Source organism: Dendrobates tinctorius, unplaced genomic scaffold (genome assembly GCF_039654945.1).
Source record: "Dendrobates tinctorius isolate UK_male_01 unplaced genomic scaffold, ASM3965494v1 ptg000060l, whole genome shotgun sequence".
In the NCBI taxonomy this organism is placed as follows: domain Eukaryota; kingdom Metazoa; phylum Chordata; class Amphibia; order Anura; family Dendrobatidae; genus Dendrobates; species Dendrobates tinctorius.
This window is the reverse complement of record NW_027361728.1, coordinates 85,796,358-85,818,193: the sequence shown is the minus strand read 5'-3', so window position 1 is coordinate 85,818,193 and position 21,836 is coordinate 85,796,358. Positions and strand designations below refer to the sequence as shown.

At 42.0% G+C, this 21,836-nt stretch overlaps 1 long non-coding RNA gene across 1 annotated transcript; it reads left to right on the top strand.

The window, feature by feature from the left end:
- The first annotated feature begins 18,388 nt into the window (after window positions 1–18,388).
- On the top strand, window positions 18,389–21,367 carry LOC141092805 (uncharacterized). Its single transcript, XR_012232930.1, has 3 exons — window positions 18,389–18,503; window positions 18,957–19,152; window positions 20,646–21,367. It is a non-coding gene; the product is annotated as an uncharacterized lncRNA (long non-coding RNA).
- Window positions 21,368–21,836: the final 469 nt, after the last annotated feature.

Genomic DNA, 21,836 nt, shown 5'->3' with positions numbered 1-21,836 from the left:
CAACATGTATGTCAGTACCTGGATAAGAATGAAGTGATTAAACAGAGTCAGCATGGGTTTGTAACTAATAAGTCATGTCAGACTGACTTAATTTCCTTCTATGATGGAATCACTGATTGGGTGGATCAAGGAAATGCTGCAGATATAGTATATCTTGACATCAGCAAAGCATTTGACAAAGTATCTCATACAATCCTTATTGAAAAAATGACTAAGTATGGAATGAACAAGGCAACTGTTAGGTGGATTCATAACTGGCTTAGTGATCGGACCCAAAGAGTGGTAATAAATGGCTGCACATCCAGTTGGAAGAATGTCTCAAGTGGGGTACCACAGGGCTCTGTCCTGGGCCCTGTATTGTTCAACATCTTTATCAACAATATAGATGAAGGAATTGAGGGTAAGCTGATTAAATTTGCTGATGACACAAAGCTAGGAGGGATAGCTAATACTAGAGAAGAGAGAGAGGATTCAAAAAGATATAAATAAACTGGAGCAGTGGGCAGCAACTAACAGAATGGTTTTTAACAGGGAAAAATGCAAAGTACTACATCTGGGCAATAAAAATGAAAAAAGCATATACAGAATGGGAGGAATAGGGCTAAGCAACAGCACATGTGAAAAAGACTTGGGTATACTAATAGATCACAGACTGAATATGAGTCAACAGTGTGATGCAGCAGCAAAAACTGCAAATGCAATTCTAGGATGTATTAACAGAAGCATATAGTCTAGATCACGTGAAGTCATTATTTCCCTCTACTCCTCTTTGGTCAGACCTCATCTGGAATATTGTGTCCAGTTTTGGGCACCACATTTTAAAAAAGACTTCAACAAACTGGAGCAAGTTCAGAAAAGAGCGACCAGAATGTTGACCGGTCTGCAAACCCTGTCTTATGAGGAAAGGTTGCAGGATTTGGGAATGTTTAGTTTGCAAAAGAGAAGACTGAGAGGAGACTTAATAGCTGTCTACAAATATCTAAAGGGCTGTCACATTGTAGAAGGATCACCTTTATTCTCATTTGCACAAGGAAAGACTAGAAGCAATGGGATGAAACTGAATGGGAGGAGACACAGATTAGATATTAGAAAAAAACTTTTTGACAGTTAGAGTGATCAATGAGTGGAACAGGCTGCCACAAGAAGTGGTGAGTTCTCCTTCAATGGAAGTCTTCAAACAGAGGCTGGACAGACATCTGACTGGGATGATTTAGCGAATCCTGCTTTGAGCAGGGGGTTGGACCAGATGGCCCAGGAGGTCCCTTACAACTCTACGATTCTATGATTCTATGATTCTATGTGTGGTGAGCACTTAGAACCCCCTAGGGCTTCACTGAAGTTTATAACGCCCGAGCGTGAAAATAAAAAGATCATATTTTTTTTCCACAAAAATGATATTTTTGCCCCCAATTTTTTATTTTTCTAAGGGTAACAGGAGAAATTGGACCCCAAAAGTTGTTTTGCAATTTGTCCTGAGTAGGTTGATACCCCATATGTGGGGGTAAAACACTGGTTGGGTGCATGGCAGAGCTTGGAAGGGAAGGAGCACCATTTGACTTTTTCAACGCAGAATTGGCTGGAATTGAGATCAGACACCATGTTGCATTTGTAGAGCACCTGATGTGCCCAAACAGTGGAAACCCCCCAATTCTAACTCCAACCCTAACCCCAACACACCCCTAACCCTAATCTCAGCCCTAACCCTAGCCCTAACCCTAGCCTTAACCTTAGCCCTAACCCTAATGAGAAAATGGAAATAAACACATTTTTTTAATTTTATTATTTTTGCCTAACTAAGGGGGTGATAAAGGGGGGTTTGATTTACTATTTATGGTGGGTTTTTATGTTTGGCAGCTGTCACACGCTAAAAGATGCTTTTTATTGTAAAAGTTTTTGTATCACCACATTTTTCATATTTTGACCCACCGAGTCATGTGAGGTCTTATTTTTTGCGGAACGAGTTGACATTTTTCTTGGTACCATTTTCGGGCACGTGACATATTTTGATCGCTTTTTATTCTGATTTTTGGGATGCAGAATGAACAAAAACCAGCATTTCAATAATTTATTTTGGGGGAGTGCGTTTACACCGTTCTGCGTGCGGTAAAATTGATAAGGCGGTTTTATTCTTCGGGTCAGTACGGTTACAGCGATACCTCATTTAGGTCTTTTTTATGTTTTGGCGCTTTTATGCAATGAAAACAATTTTATATAAAAATAATATAATTATTTTTGCATCGCTTTATTCTGCAAGCCACAACTTTTTTATTTTTTTGCTGATGACGCTGTATGGTGGCTCGTTTTTTGCGGGACAAGATGACGTTTTCAGCAGTACCATGGTTATTTATATCCGTCTTTTTGATCGCGTGTTATTGCACTTTTTGTTTGGCGGTATGATAGTAAAGCATTATTTTTTGCTTTGTTTTTTATTTTTATTTTTTAAGGGGTTTGCTAAAGGGGTTAACTGATAGGACAGTTTTATAGGGCGGGTCGTTACAGACGCGGCGATACTTTTTTTTTATTTCCAAAAAATGAATTTATTAGGGAATTTTTTTTTTCTTTTTTAATTTATTTAGCGATTTTATCAATTATTTTTACACTTTTTTTATACTTTATTATACTGTCCCACTGTCTTGTGTGAGATCACTGATCTGACACGTCACAGATCGCTGTGACAGATCAGCGATCTCACACAGGCGCAGCACAGGCTTCCTCATGCCTGTCATGCCTATGATGTCAATTACAGGCCTCTCATATCTTTTTAAGTGGGGGAACTTGCACAATTGGTGGCTGACTAAATACTTTTTCTCCCCATGAATGTGTTTTGAGAGTTTGCACCAGAATATCTGTACAAAAGAATCGTTTTCTGCATTTGTGAAATAAAAAGACAAGTAATGAGATTTCAAGGATAAAAATATTGTACAACCATTTCTATTAATAGAATTTTTTAGGTTTAATTAAAGCATAAAAGTATGAACCTATTATTAGAAAGTTGAGTAACTCTGCTATACAGTCATAAAACTTTATTTACATACAAAAAATAACATTTTATCACTTTCTATTGGATAATGGGACATATTGGCATTTTGGGGTCATGGAGAATCTTAGATACACCCGCTACCGAGAACTGCAGAAAAGGTGAATATCCCAATTGGGTCTGTTACGTGTATGTCATGTTTCCATAAAAAGGGCATGTACATTTAGTAGCTACCACTTAATGGCATTTGTTAAGCATAAGCCTTGATTTAAGGGAAAACTGTTAACACATTTTAGCTACCCCATCTGAGAGCAGCTTGATGTATGGGTAGAGACCCTGATTCCTGTCTTGTCTCCCTTATTTTATTGCTTGCTGAAGTTTTGATTTTCTCTGCAGATATACCAGTCACCCGTTCTCGGAATGCTGAGCTCTGTCTGTCCCCGCCCACACCACTGATTGGCAGGTTTCTGTGTGTTCTGTGCATAGGCAGAAAGCTGCCAGTGTTGGGGGAGCTGGGTTATGTAAACTTTATGACTGTAATAATATGCTGCTGATAAAACAGTGAATTTATCAAAACTATGCTAAGCAGCACTGTAAGTGACACATAGCTGGAATCAGGGTCTCTGTCTCTTCATTATGTTGTTTTCAGATTAGATGGCAAATATCTGATAAAAAAAAATCCTTAAAAAAAGTGCAGCGCACCATATGTATTTGTGCACTGGATGTGACTGTATGGATTAGGATGATGAGATATTCTAAAAAGCCAAAATGTAGAAACGCTGATGTCTGTCAGCTATATTTTGCCCTCAATGTGATGATTGGGGAGTCTGGATCCTGCACAAAAAAAAAAATCAACACTGCAGATGGCAACATGAAAACTCAAAAAGAGATGTAGAAATCTGTATGCAGCAAACTCTCTATTGCTAGTGAAAGGGAAACAGAACTTAACAATGCAGCCTTGCAGAGCTGGGGACCTGGGTTCAAATCCCACCAAGAACAACTTCTCTAAGGAGTTTATAGGTTCTCCCGGTGTTTGCGTGGCTTTCCTCTCACACTTTGAAAACATTCTGGTGGGAAATTTAGATTCAGAGCCTAATGGGGCAGTGATGGTGAGGTCTGTAAAGTTCTGAGGAATTAACGATGCTAATAAAATAAACTCTATCATTTCGGGAGGTTATCTTGGACTTTGGTTTTTTTTTCCTATGGGGCTAAGAACATACTGGCTGATAGGTGCTAACAAACTGCATGCTCCGATTTCTCTCGGTATAACGTGGTCACAGACTGCACCTGCCGGCAAATCTGCTGCTTCCTGAGATGACACATTGACAGAGCAGCTCCTTCTCTTTCGCTCTGCTCAGTGGAAGAGGAATCACTGCTGATGTAAAGCCGTTTGACAGCTGGCTTCTGCTGCCCAACTGTGAGGAGCCCGGCGGCGTCAATCAGTATGACGTCGGTAGTGACGCCCTCTCAACACAGCAGAACAGAAAAGGAAGAACTGCTTTGTTGAAGTGAGATCAAAGGAAACAGCAGAAATGCCAGAGAAGATCGGCGCCGGGCAGAACAGGCAGAGAGTTAGCAACTATATGTTCTTAGCTCCAAAGGTGGAAAAAAAAAAACAAAGTCCTTTTAACTCTGTGTGAACAAAATTTCTGTTGAAAAAAATAGTCCATATATTTGGTGCTATTAAAATGTATCATAAGAAGAAATAGTGCTCAAAGGTGGACTTCTCTCCTAAAATATCCATGACTGTATAGGTGGGTGCAATGTGCAAATGCAGCATTTCTTAAACTAACACACATGAAAGATATGACAAGGAATTGTATAGTTAGACTGTGGTCAGATTTGGAGAACAATGCAAGAAACTCGCGCGAGTCTCTCGCATCAATACCCGGCAGAAATATAGAAATACATGCAGCAGCACACTCCGGTCCCGAGTGCCGGCTGCAGCGCCGGGTATTGATGCGAGAGACTCACGCAAGTTTCTCGCATCACACACGCAAGTGTGACCCCGGCCTTAGGTGTATTTGGTATTTGACAACAAGATTTCTTTGTCACTTTAAGAAGTGCAGACACTGTATAAAGAAAGTAATGAAGATATTAAATTGACCTCTCCAGTAAAGTAAGTACATGATGGACAGATGTACATGAAAACGGCAAGGCAATATGCAAAGACCCTTATAGGGAATCTGTCAGCAGGTTTTTGCAACCTCATCTGAGAGCAGCATGATGCAGGCAAAGAAAATCTGAATCCAAGATGTATCACTTAGAATATTGGAAGCAGCTGTTCTGACACAATCCAAGCTTTTAGATTTAGCTTGCAGCAGAGCTGAGGAAGCTAACTGCGCCCACACCAGGCTTTGTATATTGACAGTGATGCAGTGGCGGGGACCATTTATACCTCCAAAGCAGGTGCAATTTTGTATTTTTAGGAGCTCTTGGGCTGCAAAGGGTCCAGATATTGTTCTTGCATAGGGGCCCTTTTCCAGGCTTATACATTAAACTGAGAACAAACATATGAACAGGGCCTTATTCATTTAAACCCCTTTATTTTGTTATGATTAAGAGTCCAGTAAGTGATTGTCCCTTTTATACATTATACTTATACATTCAAATATAGCTGTCAGTTATTGAGTATGGCTACCTCCTGGACTCGTAAGCATAAAAGAAGTAGAGATTTGGAATAACATTAAAGGGAGTTTGTACCCTCAAAATGCATTTTAAATGGACTCTTAAGTTTTGTAGGGTCTTTAGCCTACAACTGGTACAGTGTCCAAAAAAATCACTTTTAATTCATATGCAAATGAGGAGGCTTCCGTGCACCATTAGCGTGACCAAGAGTTCAGTTCACCGGTATACCTCCTGATTTGCATATTTTGGCCCATCCTCCGCTTCTGATTGACAGTGCTCCCTTCCCAGAGTGAGCACTGTCTGAATGCTTCCAGCGTGTGTGCGGCCTCAAGCGCATGCAGTGGCCGAGGGCGTTCTCCTCCCTGTCTCCTTTCTTTTGACGTGGCTCATTGAACTTCTGTGTATTATTGGAGTCAGGAGATAGGAGGCAGGGAGGAGAACGCCGGCGGCTACTGTGCGCATGTGTAGCTGCGAGCATTCAGACATTGCTCGCTCTGGTTAACAACCACTATCAACCAGAAGTGGAGAAAGGGCCCCTGTCACAGTCACGCGTGGCTGGACACAGCGCCTCCAGCAGGGCGGATTTAGATGACACGCATGACCCTGGATACACCGCCTCCAGTTGGGCGAATTTAAATAATAAAACGTGCAGCTGGATACGCCACCTCCAACAGGCGAATTTCAGAAATACACGTATGTCTGGAAACCCGGCCTCCAGTAAGGCGTTTAAACAATAAAAGGGAAAACCTGGGTAACAATAATAATGGTGGCCCTGCGATAGGGAACGGGGACGTGGAGACATCCTGCACTCCCCTGAGTCAGTGTCTCTACACTCCTAACGTTCCCTAGGCTGGTTCCGCACCTGGCGCTGCTCAGGATACCTTTAAACCCTAGCTTGCCCTCCACCTACCCCTTTCTAGTGTAATGGCCAGTGCGGAAACTTATCCCACCACTGCACTAAAACACACATAAGGAAAAGAGACAAAACAGGGAAACACCACTTAGCTTTGCTCTGTTGCTTACGCTCCCAGCAACAGAGCCCACCACCTGCGTGCATCTTTTCCTCCGATCGGATCCAACACCATAGTGCAGCCTTGGAGCAAACAGTCCACCACCTGTGTGCAGCTGTCCAGAAAAAGAGTCCAGCATATGAGTCCAGCTTTCCAGAAAAAGAGTCCAGCATCTTGAGTCCAGCTTTCCAGCAACCGAGTCCAGCATCATGAGTGCAGCTCTGCACCATAGCTGCCACTCCACCAAGCCATGCAAGAACTCCTTGCTGACACCATAGCTGCAACTCCACCAAGCCATGCCAGCCCTCCTCGCAGACACCATAGCTGCCACTCCAGGACTCTCATTGAGCTGCCCGGGACTCTCCTTCAGCTCCATCCTTCACCCAGGCTTGCTTGTAACTGAGGACTATCACCAACAGTGATTACCACACCTGTGACTCTTTTATAGCAAAGCCAGCAATCACACCTGTTTTATAATTACATGCACAAAACTAAAGAAACAGAGTGCAATGCCGCTCACCACCACCGGGGGGCAAATTTAGAACAAAAGACACCACAGTGCAATAATCCTAATGGCCACCAGGGGCAAAAACCAACCCTGAGCAAACAGCTCACAGGAAAAAAAGGTTACTTGAGCGTTTTCTCTGTCATATCCAACCTGAATCATGACAGCCCCATTATGCAAATGAGGAGGCATAACGATGCACCAAACTCTTGGCCACGCCAAGAGTGCACAGAAACCTCTATATCTGCATGTGAATTAGAAGTTGTATTCTCAGGTAGTGATGGGTACAGTGCTAGCATAGTTATTGTAGGGGCCTAGGTCCCAATTCAAACACTGTATACCCATTTAAAATGCATTTTGGGGGTGACAGACTCTCTTTAAGGTTAAACTAAACAACAAAACTATATATCAATCTTCCCTGTAATATGCTATCTCCACATTGAACAAATATTCAGTATGACCACTTCCACGTAAGTGCCAGAGAAATATCAATCATTCCGCCAACCAGCTGTCTGTAGCTCACGACTATGAAGCATCAACATTAGGAGCCATCTAGCAATCTGTGTAAGAAGTTTTCCTATTCTTGGCAATCCCGCAGAAGAGAAACTTCTAATAAGGCTTCTAGATGACAATAGCACTTATTAGTCATGTGCTGGTGACATTTAGGTGGGAGAATGACAGCTATCATTATAGCTTTAGAACCTGGTTGCTGTAAGTAAAGCTGATTTTGACATTTTCGCACAGAATTACAGTGCACTTTACAGTGAAAAAAAAACAATGCAGAAACTCGGAGACACAAATCCTATAAAAAGTGCTGAAGGTGAGCAAGAAAATGTGTTTGGACAAGTCCATGCTTTCTACGGATGTGTTCTCGGAAATTAGATTGGAGTGGATGAGATGTGACACCTGGCTGACAAAGCAGATAACATGCATATGGAGATTCTGTATTCAGGAAGAAAATGCAGCGTGATTGCTCTTCTTCCAGATTAGTTCTGGATAAAAACATCCCATCGACGAGATCATTATCACTGCAATACAAAATAATGTATTCTGCGCGTGATGAAGGAAAAAGGTTTCTCTATGAGCAAGGAGGAAGTGTTTGTAAAGGTTAGGAGGATCGATACATGGAAATGTCATTCTTGATAAAATACAGATTAATAATTCATATAGGATAATATTGTCAGTGATGTAAGTGACGCTTATCGAAACTAGTACATTTACATGGAAATCCTTCTGTTGTACGCAAGTCACAAATGTAAATAAAAAGCTAAATGATATCCACTAGAATTCAGCTACAGGGGCCCAAGTCCTCTTCTGTCCTCCTGTCTCTATATTCTACACTACAGTCACAAAACTCTCTGCGCTCCAGGAAACAAAAACAGATCCTTATGATTACCGGATCCCGTTTCCATAGACTTCAACGTCAACCTCTTCACGACCTAGGGGATATCCGTTTTTGCGTTTCTGTTTTTTGTTCCTCTTCTTCCCAGAGCCATAACTTTCTTTATTTTTCCCTCAATATGGCCATGTGAGGGCTTGTTTTTCGTGGGACGAGTTGTACTATTGAACATCACCATTGGTTTTACCATATCATGTCCTGGAAAACGAGGGGAAAAAAATTCAAAGTGCAGTGAAATTGAAAAAAAAAGTGCAATCCCACAATTGTATTTTTTTTTAGCGTGTTCACTAAATTTGGATTCTCCAGCTCAGTACGAGTTTGCAGATACCAAACATGTCTAGATTTCTTTTTTATTTAAGTGGTGAAATAAAAACCAAAGTTTGATTAAAAAAAAATAGGCGCCATTTTCCGAGAGCAATAGGGTCTCCATTTTTCGGACTGAATGAGGGCTTATTTTTCAGGCATCAAGCTGAAGTTTTTATTGATACCATTTTGGAGTAGATCTTTTGATCACCCATTATTGCATATTTTCAAAATGATGCGGCGATCAAAAAAAGTAATCCGGGCGTTTTAATATTTTTTTCCCGTTATGCTGATTACCGATTGGATTTATTATTTTTATATTTTGATAGATCAGGCGTTTACTTTTTATTTTTTTATTGTTTTATTTTGAATGGGGAAAAAGGGGGTGATTTGAACTTTTATATTTTTAAATTTTTTATATTTTGAAAAACTTTTTTTTTTTACTTTTTTTACTTGCTTCAATAGTCTTCATGGGAGGCTAGACACAGTGATCATCCAATAAACTGTGCTTCAGCCCTGCTATGTGTAGCTAAAATGATCATCTGCTATGAGCGCTGATAGCAAGTTGGCAATGACAACCACAGGGGTCTCCTGTAGACCCCAGGATGTCATGCCAGCCTATCGGCACCCCACGGTCAAGTGACAAGGACAGCAATGGGCCGGATAAGTGACGCACTTCTGGTCCGGCCATGTTAAATGCAACTGTCGGAGATTGACAGCAGCATGTAACATGTTATCCAGGGCCGGACTGGCCATCTGGAAATTCTGGCAAATGCCAGAAGGGCCTGTCTGGTCATGGGCTGCCTTGTCTGCTACGTTGTTAACAGAATTGGTGTTCTCAAGACACCCAATACTGTTAAGAGTTGTGATGGAGCACAAAGTCGCTGACTCTGTAAGGGGCTGACATTGCTATGGACAGCAGAGACACGCTGCCCCTTTAAGAGACAGCACCCCCTTGGCTGATACGATGGCACATTCCATTCTACCCTTCAAAAGACTGCTTTGGTTTGCTCTTCCAGCTTTGAAGAGAGGAGGGGCTGTTTTCTCAGTGAGCGTTTGGAGCTGGGAGTCTGCAGGAGACTGATGTGAGGAGAAAAACGTGCTGTTTAGAACTGACTGAACCTGTGGGATTGTGTACACACTTCAGGGAATAATGAAGGTGGTTTTTCCTGTGTTACTGCGAGGAGCCACGAAGACCTACAAGGAAGGAATTCAGAAGCGGTAGTTCACCGTTTCTTGGAACAGGTTCGGAATCGTCACACATAGACGAGATCACGTTGCACAGAGCTTCCAGGGAGGACATCGCATCATCCTGCAGAGAACTGCAGGGGGCCCCCAGGAAGGAACTGAGACACCAACTTTACCGTGAGTGTTAACCCCGTGTGCGCACATGTTTAGGGCTTAGGATAGGCCGCAATAGACAGAGCATGGTAGCCGTGCGGCCGAAGTAGCAGTGGCCAGTCAGGCTACAGTTGGAGTAGCAGCATACTGTACTTTATTGTATTGTTTTACCTTTTGAAAGAATACACTGATCTGTAATAGTTGGTGCACCGTGCCATTTGTATGGCCCAGCTAGAGAATATCACTGTTGTAAATTGTTTTATGTCATTGCATACCCGTTTACACTTTCCTAACACTGCATTCCTTGCCTGCAAATTAATGAACCCTTGGTTGCTTGCACCTAATCTTGTGTACTGTAGTCTCCCTGCATTATGGTGGTCCCCCGGCCATCACTTCAACTCCGTCACTTACCCCAGCAGCCACGGGTATCAATAGAAATATTGGTCTTGTAGAAAATCTTCCTTTCCTCCATCCAGGGTAATATTAGTAATATATCCCATCTGGTTCATGGGCCTGTGTGATTTCAAATGTCAGGACTGAATTTCAGCCCCAGTCTGAACCTGATGTTAACAGTCACGAATGGATTACAAATCCATCTGCTAGGGTCACATGTCAGCTGATAAAATCAGCTGATATGTGCCATAAAATATGGGGGGGCTCATCGCCAGAGCACGCATAGGTCGTGAAGGGGTTAAAAAAAAAACAAATTCAGCAGAAATCAGTTATTTAAAAACGGACTAAAAAGTTGTGTCTGCACAACTTTTTGCAAACAGATTGCTGCCATTCTAACTGGTCACTACTGGAAATGAGAACATAGTCTAACCTTTGAATTTATGACAGCATTCAGTGTGCTTGGTAGGAGTATAGCAGCATAGCATATCTAGAATAGCAATCCTTGCCCACTCTTTCTTCAGTAGCGCTCCAAATCTATCAGATTGCAAGGACATTTCCCTTGTATAGAGCTCTCCTCAGGTCACCCACAGATTTTAACTTGGATTCAGGTCTGGTTTCTGGCTTTGCCGTTCCAAAATGTTAATCTTCTTCTGGCAAAGTCATTCTTTTGCTGATTTGGAGGTATCCTTAGGGTCATTGTTGTAGTGAAAGGTGTCACTCCTCTTCGTCGTCAATTTTTTAGCAATGCCTGAATGTTTTGTTGCAAAACTTACTGGTATGTGGAACCTTGACTTAAGCCCCAATACCAGCTGCTGAAAAACATCCTCATAATGTAATGCTGTCTACACCATGCTTCACTGTAGGTATGGGGTTATTTTGGTGATGCACAGTGTTTGCTTTGCGCCAAACATGCCATTTGAAATTATGGCAAAAAAGTTCGTCCTTGGTATCATCAAACCATAACACATTTTCCAACATGCTTTTGGCAGATTTCATGTATGTTTTCTGGGCTTAGATGTTTTCCTTTGTAATAAAAGTCTTCCATCTGGCCACCCTACCTTACAGGCCAGATGCATGAAGAATATGAGAGATTGTTGTCACCTGCAGTACACAACCAATACTTGTCAGAAATTCCTCCTGCTCTTTTAAAGTTGTTGTGGACATCTAGGGATCAATTTTCTTCTTGTCTTTTTTCAATTTTTGAAGGATGTTCAGTACTAGGTAATGTCACTACTGTGCCAATTTTAAGCCACTTTTTGACAATCATCTACACACTGTTGCATGGTATAGCTAATGCCTTTTTGTACCATTCTCCTGACTGATATCTTTCAACAGTGAGATCCCTTTTCTGTGTTGTAAGCTGTTTATGAACCATGGCTTTTGCTGCAAAATTTCTCTAAGGTAAATCCTACTATAAGGCTAAGTGCACACGTACCGGAACTCTCGCGAGAAATTACCGCGAGAATTCCGGAATTCCATTCCGCGGGAAAATCGCATTTTAAATTCCCGCGATTTTCCCGCGGAAAAACTAGCATTTTGCAAGCGTATTTAGTTTGCAAAATGCTAGCGTTTTCCAAGCGATCTGTAGCATCGCTTGGAGAACTGATTGACAGGTTGGTCACACTTGTCAAACACAGTGTTTGACAAGTGTGACCAACTTTTTACTACTGAGGCCGCCTATGCAGCATCAGTAGTAAAAGATAAAATGTAAAAAAAAAAATAAAAAATGGTGTTATTCTTACCCTCCGACGTCCCGCGCATCCGTTCCCAGTAATCCTTTGCGAAAATGCCCGCGATGACGTCCGTTCTCACGGGATCGCGATGTCTCGCGATGACGTCGCGCGAATGACCGCGAGACTTCACGATCCCGCGAGAACGGACGCCATCGCGGGCATTTTCGCAAAGGCTTACTGGGAACGGATGCGTGGAGAGAGGCGGGAATGCTGCGCGGGACGCCGGAAGGTAAGAATAACAATATTTTTTTTATTTTAAATTCTATTTTTTACAGGGATATGGTACCCAAAGCCCGGAGGACATTCTCCTCTCCTCCGGACCGTGGGTACCATCCGCAATTGTTCTGCTTACTTTCCGCATGGTGTGCACAGCCACATGCGGGAAGTAAGCGGAACAATGCATTCCTATGGGTGCGGGATCGCCGCGATTCCGCAAATTAATGAGCATGCTGCGGTTTTTACCGAGAAGCGATTCCGCCGCGGTAAAAACCGCAGCATTAGCACAGCATTGCGGAATCCCATAGGAATGCATGGGATGCTTATTTTTCGCGGCAAAATCGCGCGGTTAAAACCGCCGCGGAAACGCGAAAAAAACGCCACGTGTGAACTCAGCCTAACAGCTAAACATTATATGGGGTTAATCAGAATCATTGTAAATGATGGCAGCTGTGTACTGACTACTATTTAAAGGGAATCTGTGAGCAGGATTGTGCACAGTAACCTACAGACAGTGTCAGGTCAGCACTGTTATACTGATTAGGGCTCATACTCACTGGCAATAAAATCGGACGATTGCAATCCGATTTTTAATCGGATTGCACTCTGACCCATGTTAGTGAATGGGTGACATCTCACTTGCGATTTTTTTTCTCAGCCAAAATCGGTCTGAGAAAAAAATCGCAGCATGCTGCGACTTGCAGCGATTTTAGCCTATAGAAGTCAATGGGTGCGAATAAAAAAACGGACCATCCGTTTTCCATCCATTTTTAATGGATACATCACCATTCTGTGGTATAGAACACTGTAAATGGTCCTGTAAATGACTGTAGAAAAAGAGTGGCTAGGAAAAAAAAACGGATGGAAAAATAAAAAATCGCATAGAAATCGCATGACACTGGCATAACACTCTACCCTTTTTTCCAGTCCAGAAATCGGACCGTTTTTTTAATCGCCAACAGGTATGAGGCCTTACAATGATACTTGGGTTGATGAAATCCATCTTGTGGTTGATGTTTAATCCTTATTTTCAGTTTTGAGTTAATGATATGCTCGTGCTCCAGGGCGGCTTGTGGAGGGGTCTTTATGTGGTGGCTCTGATTATGTATTCATGTGTATGGCTTCTGACAGATCACTGATCCCTCACTGACCTGCCCCCTAGTTTACATTATGAATATATACTAATCAAAAAAATAAAGGGAACACTATTCCATTTACAACAGGCTGTTCGTGTTCCCTTTATTTCTTTGAGCAGTATGTATGTATATATATATATATATATATATATCTTGGAGAAAAAAACCCTTCTGCAGGCAGGTGGCAGCGGCAGCACCTTCTCTGCAGCATGATCACATATGTAATGAATTATATACACATTTGTTTGATGTAATCCTGAAGTTCCTAGAAAAAAAATCTGTTTGAAAATAGCGCCGGCGCGCTTGCGCAGTAGCTGCTATCAGTGATCCGATAGCTGCTACTGCGCAGGTGCCGTCTTGGTAGAGTAAAAGAAAATTTCCTCCTCGAAGATGGCACCGCCGGCATCTGCGCAGTAGCAGCTACCAACCATCACCAACAGCTGCTACTTCGCAGGCGCCATCTTGGAGGAGGAATTTTATTGTTCTCTAGTAAGATGGTGCCGCCAAATCACCGATAGCTGCTACTATGCAGGCGCCCCCGGTGCCATTTTCAAACGGATTCTTTTTTAGGAAATTCAGGACTACATAAAGCAAATGTGCATATAATTCATTACATATGCGATCATGCTGCAGAGCAGACGCCGCCACCAGCACCTGCCTGCAGAAGGGTTTTTTTTTAAGATATATATAATATTCATTATGTAAACTAGGGGGCAGGTCAGTGAGGGATCAGTGACCTGTCAGCAGTCTGCATTATGAATACCTAATCAGAGCACCACATGAAGACCCCCCCACAGTCCGCCTCGAAGCACGGGCATATCATTAATTAACTATTGAAAACAAAGATTACCGTAAACAACGACCGCAAGACAGATGAGCTTCACCTGCTATTATGCAATTATGTGCACACGTAGCTCCCATTAAGGTGCTTTTCATTTCCTTTAAGAGTAAATTCATAGGCTCTAATTAGTATACTGTTGCCCATCTCGCATGGGTCATGAATATTTGAGGTTGCAGAAACTCCACGTTATTTAGCCCCTTTTGGTTTGCAGTAATGTATGAGGGAGGTTTTCAGACACAATAGGGATTTGAGAGGTCCAGATCATGTTCCCATATGGGGATTAAATATTCTGATTCTGGCTCTGACTATTCCCTGCGGTGTATGATATTATAGTTTTAGAGGTATATTAAATAAACTCTCTTTCTCCTCTCTTCATCTATGCAAGTGCAATGGACTTTTATTACAGATGCATGAACATCACTCCATTTAACCCCTTCTGGCCATAGTTTTGTGATGTGTGGCAAACTTTAAATCCTCTGAGCTGGTGCTTCTGTTATGGTGCTCCAGAGCTGCACTCACAATTCTCAGGTATGTTTTATGAAATCGCCAACAATCTTCTGCTTAAACACATGCTTAAACGGAGTCAATCACCCCCAAAATGTATTTTAAATTGATTATACGGTGTTGTAGGGGACTTACTGTAGCCCCTATAGCAATCATACTAGCACTGTTACTGGGAGAATAATTTATAATTCATAGGCCAATGAGGAGACTTTGTTGCACCAAACTCTTGGCCACGCCAAGTGTGCTTCCTTATTTCCATATGAAATAAAAGTTGTTTTCTCGGGTACTGCACCAGTAATAGATACAGTTCTTGTCTGTTTGTTGTAATGGTTAGGTCCCCTATCACACTGTGCAGACACTGCGGATTTTTCCGCGCGGTTTTCTTGTGGTTCAAAATATGCAGCATGTCACTTCTTTTGTGCGGTTTTCCACCTGCTCCATTCTCCAAATCCGCAGGGGAAAACCGCACAAAAAACGCAAGAAAAAAGGAAGAAATCCGCAGGAAAAATGCAGGTCATTTGACCTGCGGATTTCTTCAATTCTGCGCGGAAAAATCCGCAGGGCAAAAAAGTACGTGTGCACTTAGCCTCAGGCTATGTGCACACAGTGCGGATTCTGCTGTGGAATTTTCCGCGCAGATTTTACTAAATCTGCAGGTAAAATGACCTGCGTTTTACTTGCAGTTTTAGGGTATGTGCACACGGTGCGGATTCTGCTGCGTTTCTGCAGCTGCGGGTCCACAGCAGATTCTGCTGCATTGTACAGTACCTTTATTTCCTATGGAAATTAAAAAACGCTGTGCACATGCTGCAGATTTTTCCGCGCGGTTTTGCTGCGGTTTACAATCCGCAGCATGTCAATTGTTTGGTGCAGAAACGCTGCAGTTTTCCACCTCATCCATTATGAGGTGTAAAACCGCAGGGCAAAACCGCAGATAAATCGCAGGACTTTTGTCCAGCGGATTTACCTGCGGTTTTCTCTCCAAAATCTGCACACCAAAAAAACTACGTGTGCACATAGCCTAAATGCAGTTTTTGTGCAGTTTTTGTGCGGATTTCCCCTGCAGCAAAACCACACAAAAGAAGCGAGACATGCTGCTTCTTTTATTCCGCACCAAATTTGCGCGGAAAAATCTGCAGCATGTGCACAGCATTTTTTGTTTTACATAGCCTTAAATGGTACTGTACATGACGTGCAGTTCTGCTGGGCCAAATCTGCTGCAGAACTGCACAGAATCTGCACCGTGTGCACAGGGCCTTAAGGAGGTGCGGGCTTGAATGTTTCAATCAAATATACAAATAATAGAGTTGCGCCTAAACAATAGCACAACCAGCACAGGTGGGCACCGGCTATTCCTTACCTTTGTACATAATCCGTGAGACATACTACCTTAGAGGAGCACCAATCGCCTTTTTAATTTTGCATAGCTGTAGAATGGGTCACTTTTTCATTTATTAGACTATTTTTCACCTAGTGAGGTGGATTCTCAAGGACTCTGAGTATATCTATATAGCATGAGCATCCTGGTGCAGGTGCACAAGGGTGGATGAGTTTGTACTCCTAGATACTGTAGTAGGGAAGTCAATCAGAGCTTAGCAGAAATGGAGAGTGGATGCAGCAGAACTGGAACAGCAGAGTATTAGTAAATTTCAGATCTACTCTAACAGGGCTGGCACATCGAAGTTGCTATAGTAGGAACCAGATGAAGCAGAGCTGGAAGAGTGTAGTTGCTGTAGAGGAGACAAAATGGTACTGATCCAGAACAGGAGAAATGTAGACGAGGAATGTAGCATCAGAAATGCCAACTACCTGAATAATCAGGTGAAATTCTGAAACATGTCAACACATAAGCAAAAAGAATGACCTGGGGGGGGGCGTGATGCAGCACTTAGGACTGGCAAGGGGACAGGTAACATATGTACGGTCCCAGATATAACGATGACCCTTATCATCACCCTAGTAAGCTGAGCGGACGTTCAGTAGGGAATGCTGGGTGATTTCATGTCTCAATCCTGTAGAAGTATGAATGCAGCTCTGGACTCATTGTGGGTGTGATTTAGGTTCAGTAGAAGATAAATAATGCAATGTTAACTGCTTTTGAAGACTGACGTATGGTTTAGCATAAAGTGTTGGATACCTTCTAGAATCTACATCAACATATATTAGCCATCCTAACAGGCTGGTGGCTATAGATGCTGATAGCTCATAAAGAAATGTGTACTCACAGCTACAGAGGCTGCAGACATGTTCATTGCCCCCAGGAGAACCACTGGCAGGTCAAATTGACATGGCCATCAGTGATAGAAAATGGCTGCATTACTGCATTAGCCTGTAATTGCTATTCCAATAAAAGTGTAGATGGAAGGAGAAAACGTCCGTACACAATTTAAGTGCATGCAAAGAATGTTACATAGAATGATAGGATAAAATATTGTCTTTTTATTGGATATCTGTCACAAAGAATGGCTTCTGATCTGTACATAAAACAAAATCAGATTGAAAGAACCAAAGTAATCACAGACCACAATAGGGGGAGGAGGTGCAATACCCGGCTGTGGCCATTATTCTGTCGACAGAGCTGCGCTGTGCAGCAACGTAACTGAGCAATTCCGGCCAGATCCAGGAACACCTGATTGACAGGGGTGCCACGTATCGCACCCTCACTGATTAGACATTGATGACTTATCCTAAGGATAGGCAATCAGTGTTAAAGTAATGGACAACCTTCTTAAGGCAGTATTCTTATGGAGGCCATTTGATGCACAGTTTATATTACACAGAGAGCAATGTCTTCTGTGCTACCTCATTCTAGAACTTATACTGTAAGACAGCATGTGCCTCGTCCTCCCTAGTAAATCTACACTGTGCTAAATTAATAGCTTATATAGAGCTAATGTACAACTGACAAGCTTCCCAAGTGTATGTATATTATGCCAATATGTGGGATACAGACACATAGGCAGCTCGTCAATTGGGCATGTGGACTGGTCATGTATTGATTCAGCACATTTAGTAGGGACAGGACCGGGATGCCTAAACTTACATAACTTATACATTATGTATTAACATATTCCACTTCCTCTGTTGATATGGCCAGTGTAGATAATGAGCAACAAGTTAAATATCACCTCCATATGGTCAAACATTACTAAAGCACCAATTTCGGACCTTACACTTGAGGATGATTTGTCCTGCTCAGCAGTATTTCCAGTCTAAGCGGCAGAAAGGAGCAAACTGGCTCTAATATCATACAGTATATGTGAAGAGATATGCGTATGACCCTCATGATATAGGAGCAGGTACATATTTTGGGCTTCAATATATATATATGATCAAGCAAATAATGCAGAATTATGTAAAAAAAAAATATAACTGGTTATCCGGATTTTATCATGTCTCCCTAGGAGTAGCACCTGTAGGTCAGATGTAAAGATTCAGAGTCTATTACATCTGACTCAGCATCAACGTCCCCATAAGGAGAAACAATGAGAAAGGTCCTCTCTTTCTGGGTCTTCAGGTAATTTGGGAAAGTACAACTCACTGCAATGCAGAATCTGCTTTCTCCCAGGTATTATTCTCCACGTAGTAATGCTCTCATTGCCTAACGTATAATTACTGTACAATTAATTTCCTCCATTAGCTATGATTGCAGATGCTGAGATCTAATTTAAAGATGAACATATAGAAAATCTATATCATAAGTGAATCAATTATTTTAGAGATTTGCATCCATTAAAAAGAATTAGTGAACTTATTCAATCTACGGATTACATTAGCTCATCATTTCCGGAAACTTTACCAATGGCCATTGTTTTCATTATATTTTTTTCATTAAGCAATTATTGTGCACTTTTTAGTGGTCCCATAACGAATACTACTTAGAAATGTAATAAACAAATAATGTAGAGCTTATCCGTTGTACTAATATAAATTATTTACTATACCACTGTGTACTTTGTATACATTAAAGGGGCTTTCCAACTAATCTGAAAAGGGTTAGACCCCGAAGCTCCCATCTCAGGACTTATCCAACCCCTGTTGGTCCAAGAAACTCCTACTCAACCAAAGAGTCGAAGAAGCAAACCATCTCTGTGATGAGTCAATGGATGCATGGCAAATTGCAATGTGATAAGATAGCACCAGAAAGCAGAGGCCAGAGGGGACAGGTAAGTGTCAAAACCGGCCAATGGTGAGAATCAATTATAATTTTTTTTTTTTTTTTTAAATTAGCCTGAGATGTTTTTAAAATATTTTATAATAATAGATAAGCCCTATAATTTATGGCATACCACCCAACTCTCACAATACAGAAAGAGAAATAAATTAGGGAACCGCTGATCATTTTTTCTCCCATCCTTAACCACATCACCTATCCATACACATTTACCATTTCTTTTTACCCCAGCAGAAGGAGATGTTAGAGTGGGTGGTGGCAATGAGGGACAGTCAGCAGACCAATCAGGACATCAAAGGAAAGAAAACAAATCCAGGACTGTCCCACTGTATGGTTGGGACCTATGATTTATTTTTGGTTCATTCATTCATAGTTGGAACATCCATAACTTTTTCATTTTTATGGAAGCTTCATTATATGAAGTTTAGCTTTGTTAGCAAGACGAGTTATAGTTTTTTTAAGTGTCATTTGCCCAACCGCAACTGTAAGACTGCGTTCACATATAGAGTAAATGCTGAATTATTTCTGATGCTTTTTATTTCAATGTTTTCTACAGGGGTCCCCACCCAAAAAACTCAGTGGCAGTCTTTTATGACTTTTGCATTTTTACTGCATTTTGCATGGGTTTTCACCCTTATTTGATGCATTTTTGGTAGAGATTGGAAGTGCTTTTTATAGCACAGAAAAGCTTTGATTCTGCACTTAGCAATGCAACTGCGCTTTTTACATTTTTTAACACTTTTTTTTTTAAGGTTCCCCATACAAAAATATAGAGATAAAATGCACCAAAACTCCACAGTTCAGCAGCTTTTTTAGACATATAGTGGGCACATGAAAACACATCCACTGTGCTTGGACAGTTAATAGCAGATGTTACAGTATGTGCAAAAACAATGCTCAAAAAAGCAACATTTTTGATACATCTGAACATGGTTTAACTGTCCAAGAAAGTGGATGTTATTTCATGTAAACTCCTGTCCACTGTGAATCTATAGATGCTGTTAAACCATTCAGTTTAGGTGCATTTTGTCTCTATAGATTTCTATGGGGAGCCTGAAAAAACCCCATGGAAAAAACACAGGTGTGTTGTAAATGCAGAAACAAAACGACTTTGCTATAAAAAAAGTATTGAAACCGCTGCATCAAATCTGCACCAAAAATGCATTGCATAGAGGAGAGAAGATATAAAAAAATTGCAGTAAAAGCACAATAATCAGAGAAGATTGTTATTGCATAGTATGTTTTGGACAAATGCAGAAAATATGCAGCATTTACATTACCTATGAACACAGCCACAGAGTGTCATTTTTTTACTACATTTTCTATGGGTTGCATGGAGAAAAAAAAAAAACAATGTCATTTTATACATTATTAACCAATCACTGTAAATTATCTACTTACTGTATTGTATGAGTTGTTACAATTACAGGGATACCAAATATGTTTTAATTATTTCCAGATTTGTGATATTTATTTTCCCTCCAGAATACAGGTCCACAGAAATGCACTGGAATATAACGCTGAAGCTCTATACTCTAGTACAATGTGCTTGTAAATAAGAAGAATACAATGCACATTCAAGTACAGAAGTTTTTCCTACATTTTACAGTGCAGTCTGTGGCTCATAGCTAATTTTGGTGTCTCCAATACTACAGGATGGGACTATAAAACATGAGGAAGTCCACATTTCAAGAAAAGATAAGAATTTATTAATTAAATGAATGTAAGTATGTATGTAGGAGGGGGAGTCCCCTCTGTGTAACCGGACCCGAACCAAGGGGACTGTCACCAAGGTTCCTAGGGGGACTGTTTCTGAGGGACATAATTGGAGGACGGACCAGAGAGGGTTCTAGAAGGGACAGGGACGGAGCAAGTATAAACGGAGCTGAGATCCCAATTTGAAAACACTCAATGGTACCTTTTTAAAAAAAATTGGTGGTCATACACCGATACCATAAACATCTTCTAACCAATTAGAGTGCAGAGGACTAAGATGGGGGTTGGAAAGGGAGGGCGGAGGGAAGAAGTTGGGTATTTGGGGAATTTATAAGATACTAATGTCTTGCATGACCAAACGAATTGTATACCTTGAACTTGTTTTGAAATGCCGCTTCTTTTCAATTCTGTATGTTATTGAAACAAATAAAATGTATTTAAAAAAAAAAAGGAGCTGAGGACGCCAGCAGGGGGCACTCGACAGAGTGGCAGAGGAGAAGCAGGAAGGCTAGAGGGTGCCAGAGAGCCAGAGCGAGAGCTAGTAGAAGAGAGCAGCGACTGGAGGGGCCAGAGAGAGACTAACCGCAGACAGAAGAGAGATGGCACTGAGCCGTACAGCAGAGAGACACCGACTGCCCGACCATGCTCCTCGCGGCCGCCACAGCCTGACTTCAGCCCGCGGCTGCGGCCTACCCGCTGCCGCCCGCAGCCTCCGTGGCTCAACTCTATCCAATGGCTGAGGCCTACCCGCTGCCACCCGCGGCTCGATTCCAGACCGTGGCTGCGGCCTACCCGCTGTCGCATGCGGCAACCACGGCTCGACTCCAGCCCGCTGCCACCCGCGGCCACCGCAGCCCGATCCCAGCCATGGCTGCGGCTTGTTTACCGCCACCCGTGGCCGCCGCTGCCCGTCCCCAACCTGTGGTTGCAGCCTACATGCCTCGGACCCTGGCCAACGCC